The following is a 7,097-nucleotide window of genomic DNA, read 5'->3' on the forward strand; positions in this document are numbered from 1 at the left end:
GAATTAAAATTTACATATAACATATGACGATAGATCAACAATTACATTGAGAACTAAACAACGAAATTTAATAATCTTCAGCTCTTGAACAGTAGCCCTATCCTCATATACTTGATCCTCAACTTGCTTGATAAAGCGATACTTTAAATCATAAGAACCTACAGAAGGGTATGATGGCATTTTTAACTTGTATATTTCTTCAAGTCTGATGTAAAAGAAGGATATAATGGTAGTAAAACGTGATGAAAAGCTTCTGCACTGTTTTTGAGGTCTGAAGTGCAGAAAGACATCACCATCAGGTTTCTGGACACTTGGTCTCTCGTAAACAGACCAAGATGCAGTCCATCAAAACACCTCTTTAGCTATTGATCTGTAGCTCTATCCTCATATACTTGATTCTCAACTTGCTTGATAAAGCGATACTTTAAATCATAAGAACCTACAGAAGGGTATGATGACATTTTTAACTTGTATATTTCTTCAAGTCTCATGTAAAAGAAGGATATAATGGTAGTAAAACGTGGAACAGCATCGGCGCTTCATAAAAGACTCCACTTTCTGCACTTCAGACTTCAAAAACAGTGCAGAAGAACTCCCCACTGCTCGCTCAGAAAAAACAAAGCTTGGAAATATATCAACACCTTAAAATAAATATTATCAACACATATCAACAGTTTAAAAGAATCCACAAACCAAATATAATTCGCAACTGATTGTTTGAATTTTAAACAACTCTGATTAGGCTGAAATATAAACCGAGAATTAGAACAGATCAGTTCAAATTTTAAGATTCAAAATCAGAGAAAAAAACATACCCTCAACGATGTTGCAACAATGATGTTGGAAAAATTACGTGAAGTACAAAAAACTGTAATCGCAGATGAACAGACTGAATATGCAAATTTGGCATCCTGAAACAATCTATCTATACTTTCTATAAAAAGAGAAAAGCCGAGGTCAAACGTTGGTGTGTGAAACAGAGCTTCAATGAAACAACGATGTTGGAACAATGATATTGGAACAAGGAACTGTAATCGGAAATTAACCGGCTCAATCATGAGAGCTATGCATTTGAGTAAGAGAGATATGAAATATAAAGGAGAGAGATAAATTGAAATTTGAATGTGGAGCCAAATTCATATATGTTACTTATAGGGAGCCAGATTCATATATAGTTTGAATTTTGAATTTGGAGCCAGGATTTTAAAATTTTGAATATGGAGAGGTTTGAAGCGGTTTTATAAACAGCTGACCATTTGTAGATGTGGGCTACATGTTTAAAGTGATTTAAAAGTAATTTTCTAGATGCGGGCCAGACCTTTGAAAATTAAAGTGATTTTATATATTAAGGATTATGATGCGATAATGACATAAGAAAAGTCTTGTTGGACAGCCTCTATGGCTGTCACCTCAGCTTTTCTTATGTCACTTGGTTTTCTTCTTTTATAGAAAGTATAGATTCTTCATTTATTCCATTTATTGAGTCATCAAGGTATGTCTATGTGTGTGCTATTGTGGTATATCACCTCTGTTTAACTTATAAGTGGGAAAACTGCTACTATTCCTACCAAAATTGTTCAACTGATAAAAAAATTAGCAAACAGTACTATGATTAGGTTTTTAATCACGGAGTTATAAAACCATTGATTGTAACTTAGCAAGAAGCAACAAGTTGAGTAAGATGCGCTATGATAATTAATTTTGGTAATTTTTGTGTTAATATATTTAAGAATAATATAAGGTTTATTTTTGTTTGACCGACTGAAAGTTTGATGGGTTCTTCAAGTTCCTGGTTAATGCTGGATTATATGAATGCAATGAAGAAGACTTCTGTTAAGACGGAGGATGTTCTTTGTCATCCTATCCAGGTGAGATTAAATTTTATTGTTAACCTCAAGGAGTAATTGTTGTCACTTGTTTCTAATTATGTACATAAATTTTTAACCAATCTTATGTTGGAATTATATGTACGGATCCGATAAGTCAACGCTGCTGACTGAACTATGACCCGTAAGAGTTACACCTTGGGCAACGAACATCAAATCCACTTAACTTGGTTAACTGGTGACCACGAACAATTAACGAGACGAAATATATAATTATCTAGAATAATTATATATTCACGAGAAACGAGATTTATTATTTATACGGGTTATAAATAATATATCGTTTAATTACTTATTTAATTAAACTTTGGTTTTCGGGTTTCGTATCGTGTTTGGGCTTGTACTAGTCATATTAGGCTTTGTAGAGCCGAAAGATAATTAGTGATGGTTATTAGGGTTTATGAGATAAGACCTAATTACCTATTTATTATATTATATATAATAAACTCATTATCTTTGAAAGACAACACAGCACGTTGCCGTCAAAAAGGAATACTAATTCCTTTTTGCCCTTTTGGTGTGATACGATTAGAAAAACCAAAAAGGGTGCAGCCGCCACTTCAATAAAAAGTGTGCTGCCTCCTTTCTTTTTCGTGATTCTTGTTCCGCGAGGCACACCCGGTTACCGTGTTCGTGTTCTAGCATCCGTTCGTTGTACCTCAGTGTCTCGCATGGTTAATCTTTAACCACTAAGGTATATTAAATCTCATCAGTAAATTAATTATTTTATGTATCGTATTTGCATGTTTGTAACCATGATCCTGTTCGGTTCACTTTTGGTGTTAATTAATTTATATTTATTCCGCTGCGTTTTTTTATTAATTATATATTTAATTAATAAAATATGTCAAACCCGTTTTGATAAAAAGTAAAATTGACACCACTGAATCCCAACAGTGGTATTAGAGCCACGCTTACAACATGCAAATCGGAACCGGTCCTTTTAACCGGTTATAGATCTCAAACTTTAACTTGTTTAAAGTTTCAGATCTAAATATTTCTTAGGCAAAAAGTTATTTGGTCAAAAGTTTTATTTATTTTATTTGACCAAAAGATTGTCCACTTTAATATGATTGTGTTGAATATGTAAATCTGGCCGACCTTGTACTTGTATTATTGTTCTTGTTTTGTTTTTGTTTTATGGTTTTTGGCCCACTTTGTGGCTCAAAGTTGTATTAGATTAGGGTTTCAATTTTATTATATTATTATTATAATGTTGAAGACCCGAAGACAAAGCTGAAGACATTACAGGAATCAAGGAGGTGCTAAAGACAACTAGATGCACTAGGTCCATCCTTGTGGTTGTTGTTACCCCGTGACCCAGTTTGGCCTTGCTATTTGGCTCTAGCAAGATCAAACAAAATGGCCTAAAGATTTACATATTTATTTTTGCTATTATGGTTGCTTTTATCATATAAATTGTTATATTACAACCAACCTAATACCAAACTTTTAAAAGGTGTTTTAAAATGTTCACAATCAATTATAACAAGTTCTTAATTGATTTTTACAACTTGTAAATATTTGTTATAAAACAAATGTTTTATTTTAAAATAAATAATAACCATTAGAGTTTTGAAATTTAACAAGTTTTTAACTTTCTAAAACTCATAACTTAATAGTTTTAAAACTATTAACTTTTAAATGGTTATACAAGTCGCGGCAAACTTAGTTTTAATAGGTTATTTAAAATTAAGTGTCCTGAGAGATGAAAGGGTTCATCAAGATATCACGACTAAATATGTACTAAAATTGGCTCTTACGACCCTATTTGGTAAATATTAAATTAACCCATAATGAAAATCAATAGTCTATGCCATCCTATCACAAGCTACACTTGGAACGTAAAAGCGAACCATCAGTGTTTGGAGCCACAACACCACACTTGATGTCTAGCATATCCTTCCAAGGTGCAAGGGTTTCGTTGACACATCCGGCCCTTCCACACGTACCTCTTTTAGGACGACTATTACTTTTTCTTTTCTCACCACATGCTCCAGCTGTTTCGAAAGTAAAAAGTCGGCATAGATGAGGCTAAACGTATCACTGCATAGACAAGAGTTGTCTTAGCGGCCTCATATTCGAGAGTTGTGCAATTCTCACAATTAACACTCGTTGTCAGTCTGCCTAGTCACTTACTAAAGTGCATGCCACAGCTGCCTTTACTACTGACATAGCCAGATTCTCATTCCTTGTTCTAATTACTGTGATGGGTTATTAATTAAATAAGGAAATATACATCGAAAATACTAATTAAAATCTCTTTGCTTATGTAACAGATGTCTAATGAAAACAACTCCTTCGTTCTCAAGTCTATACTTGAAAAGGAAAAACTGAATAACACCAACTTTCTCGAATGGCACCGCAATCTGAGAATAGTTCTCAAGATGGCGAAAAAGCTCTATATCTTAGATGGCCCAGTCCCTACCGAGCCTGAAAGTAACACTACTGCTGCTCGTAAGGCACTGGAAAAGCATAACGAGGATGCCATTGAGGTAGCCTGCCTTATGCAAGCCACCATGTCTCCTGAACTTCAGAAGAACATGGAAGATAAAGATGCTTATGACATGATCCAGCAACTGAAAGGCATGTTTCAGAAACAAGCCCGACAGGAGCGATATGACACCATGAAGCAGCTCATAAGCTGTAAAATGCAAGAAGGATCGTGTGTCAGTACTCATGTGCTTAAGATGAAAGGGTACATTGACCAGATGAACAAACTTGGTTATCCCCTGCAAGATGAAATGGCAGCGGACTTCATCTTGAACTCTCTCCCTAGCTCATATGACCAGTTCATTATGAACTATAATATGAATGCTTGGGTGAAGACTGTGCCTGAGCTACATGGTATGCTCAAAACGGCCGAGATGAACATTCCACATAAAACCAACCAAGTTCTGATGGTCAAGTCTGGTGGTGTTAAGAAGCCCAACAACAAGAAAAGGGCTCATAATAGCAAAGGAAAGAAAATGGCTGTTGTTGCTACCAAATTTGCCACCAACAACAAGCAGGTTGCTAAACCACCCCCTCCTCAGGAGCGTCAGTGCTTTGAATGCAACCAAATGGGGCACTGGAAAAGGAACTGCCCACAGTATCTAGCCAAGCTGAAGGCGAACAAGGCCAATAACATTGGCACTTCTTCAGGTATTCTCATTTATGTTATTGAACTTTTTACTGTCTCCAGCAACACATGGGTATTTGATACCGGGTGTGGTTACCACATCACTAATGTTTTGCAGGAGCCTGAAAAGTGGAGGAAGCTGAAACAAGGCGACATGGAACTCATCGTTGGTGATGGGAAAAGAGTGCCCATTCTTGCAACCGGCACATTTCATTTTTCATGTCTTTCTGGCCTTGTAGTTAATTTAAACAATTGTTTGTTTGCACCTGGTATAACCAGAAACATTATTTCAGTTTCCCTTTTGTTTGAACAAGGTTTCAAGTACGTTTTTAATGGTATTTCTATTTCTGCCTACTTGAATGATGTCTTTTATTTTGAGGCTAAACCTCGAAATGGTATTTATGAGATTGATGTTCAAACATGTAATAACATATATCATCTTTCTAAGCGTAACAAAGTTGGTATTAATGAAACCTTTCTATGGCATTGTAGACTTGGCCACATAAGTAAGGCACACATAAAATAGCTCCAATCCAAGGGGATTCTTGAATCCACTGGACAAGACTCCTTTAATGATTGCGAATCTTGCTTAGCTGGCAAACTCACAAAGCGTCCCTTCACTGGTCTTGGTGAACGGGATAATGGTCTGCTAGGACTCATTCACGCTGATGTATGTGGCCCTTTCAGAACCATGACAAGAAACCATGAAAGATACTTCGTTACTTTCATCGACGATTATAGTCGATATGCTTTTGTCTATCTTATGAAGCATAAGCATGAAACTTTTGAAAAGTTCAAAGAGTTTCAAAGCAAAGTAGAAAACCAAATTACTAGAAAGATAAAAATACTTCGATCAGATCGAGGTGGCGAATACCTCAGCTTAGAGTTCCTCAATCATCTTAAAGAGTGTGGAATAATTTCAGAACCCACTCCACCTAGCACACCCCAACTTAATGGCGTGAGCGAGAGGAGAAATCGAACCCTACTTAATATGGTTCGATCGATGATGTGTAGAACTAACTTGCCTCACTCCTTTTGGGGTCATGCTCTTATGACTGCCGCCCGCATTGTCAATCTGGCTCCGACTAAAAAGGTAAACAAAACCCCATATGAGATATGGCATGGGCGTAAACCCGATTTGGAATACCTAAAAGTATGGGGATGTGATGCATAGATCACTAGTGATGCTGATGATAAGCTCGATCCTCGAGGCGAAAAGGTTGTTTTCGTCGGATACTATAAAAGAAGCGGATATTATTTCTACCATCCTGATGCAAATATTATTTCCATCAAAAGGAAGGGGCACTTTCTCGAGGAAGAACTTCTTAATCGAGGAACTGGAAATAATGTGGTTGATCTTGAAGAAATTCGAGAACCAACAACAACCGCTGATGAAGTCGGAACGTCTGAACAACAAGAAATTGTTGCTGATGAATCAGACATGAACATAGGCGTTCGCATAAGTAGCAGGACTCGTAAAGAACCTGACAGATACCTTTGGCATCTCGAAGGTGCTGAAGTCTTGGTAGTAGATGAGTCTAATGACGAACCTACTAACTACAAATCTGCTATCTCAGATCCTGAATCTGTGAAATGGCTGGAAGCCATGAATGCTGAGATGCAATCTATGCGTGATAATCAAGTCTGGGACTTGGTTGAGCTACCCCCTGAATCTCGGGCAGTAGGGAGCAAATGGGTTTTCAAGAGAAAAACCGATATGCATGGAAATGTACACACCTTTAAAGCACAGCTAGGTGCGAAGGGTTTCACTCAAACTCAGGGTATTGACTATGATGAAACCTTCTCGCCCGTTGCTATGATCAAATCGATCAGGATATTGCTTGCCATAGCCGCGTACTATGACTACGAGATATGGCAAATGGATGTCAAAACCGCTTTTCTTAATGGCCATCTCTCTGAAGATGTCTATATGGTTCACCCAGACGATTTTGTTGCTCAAAATATCCTAATAGGGTGTGTAAGCTGAATAAGTCCATTTATGGACTCAAGCAGGCGTCTCGTAGCTGGAATCTTCGTTTTGACCAAAAGATCAAAGAGTTTGGTTTTGTCAAAAATGAAGATGAGCCTTG

At 36.7% G+C, this 7,097-nt stretch overlaps 1 long non-coding RNA gene across 1 annotated transcript; it reads left to right on the top strand.

Moving 5' to 3' along the window:
- Positions 1 to 4,881: 4,881 nt before the first annotated feature.
- On the top strand, positions 4,882 to 5,331 carry LOC110881454. The gene is made up of 2 exons (XR_002559736.1): positions 4,882 to 5,030; positions 5,126 to 5,331. It is a non-coding gene; the product is annotated as an uncharacterized LOC110881454 (long non-coding RNA).
- Positions 5,332 to 7,097: the final 1,766 nt, after the last annotated feature.

The sequence above is a fragment of the Helianthus annuus genome, chromosome 10 (genome assembly GCF_002127325.2).
Source record: "Helianthus annuus cultivar XRQ/B chromosome 10, HanXRQr2.0-SUNRISE, whole genome shotgun sequence".
Classification (NCBI taxonomy): Eukaryota; Viridiplantae; Streptophyta; class Magnoliopsida; order Asterales; family Asteraceae; genus Helianthus; species Helianthus annuus.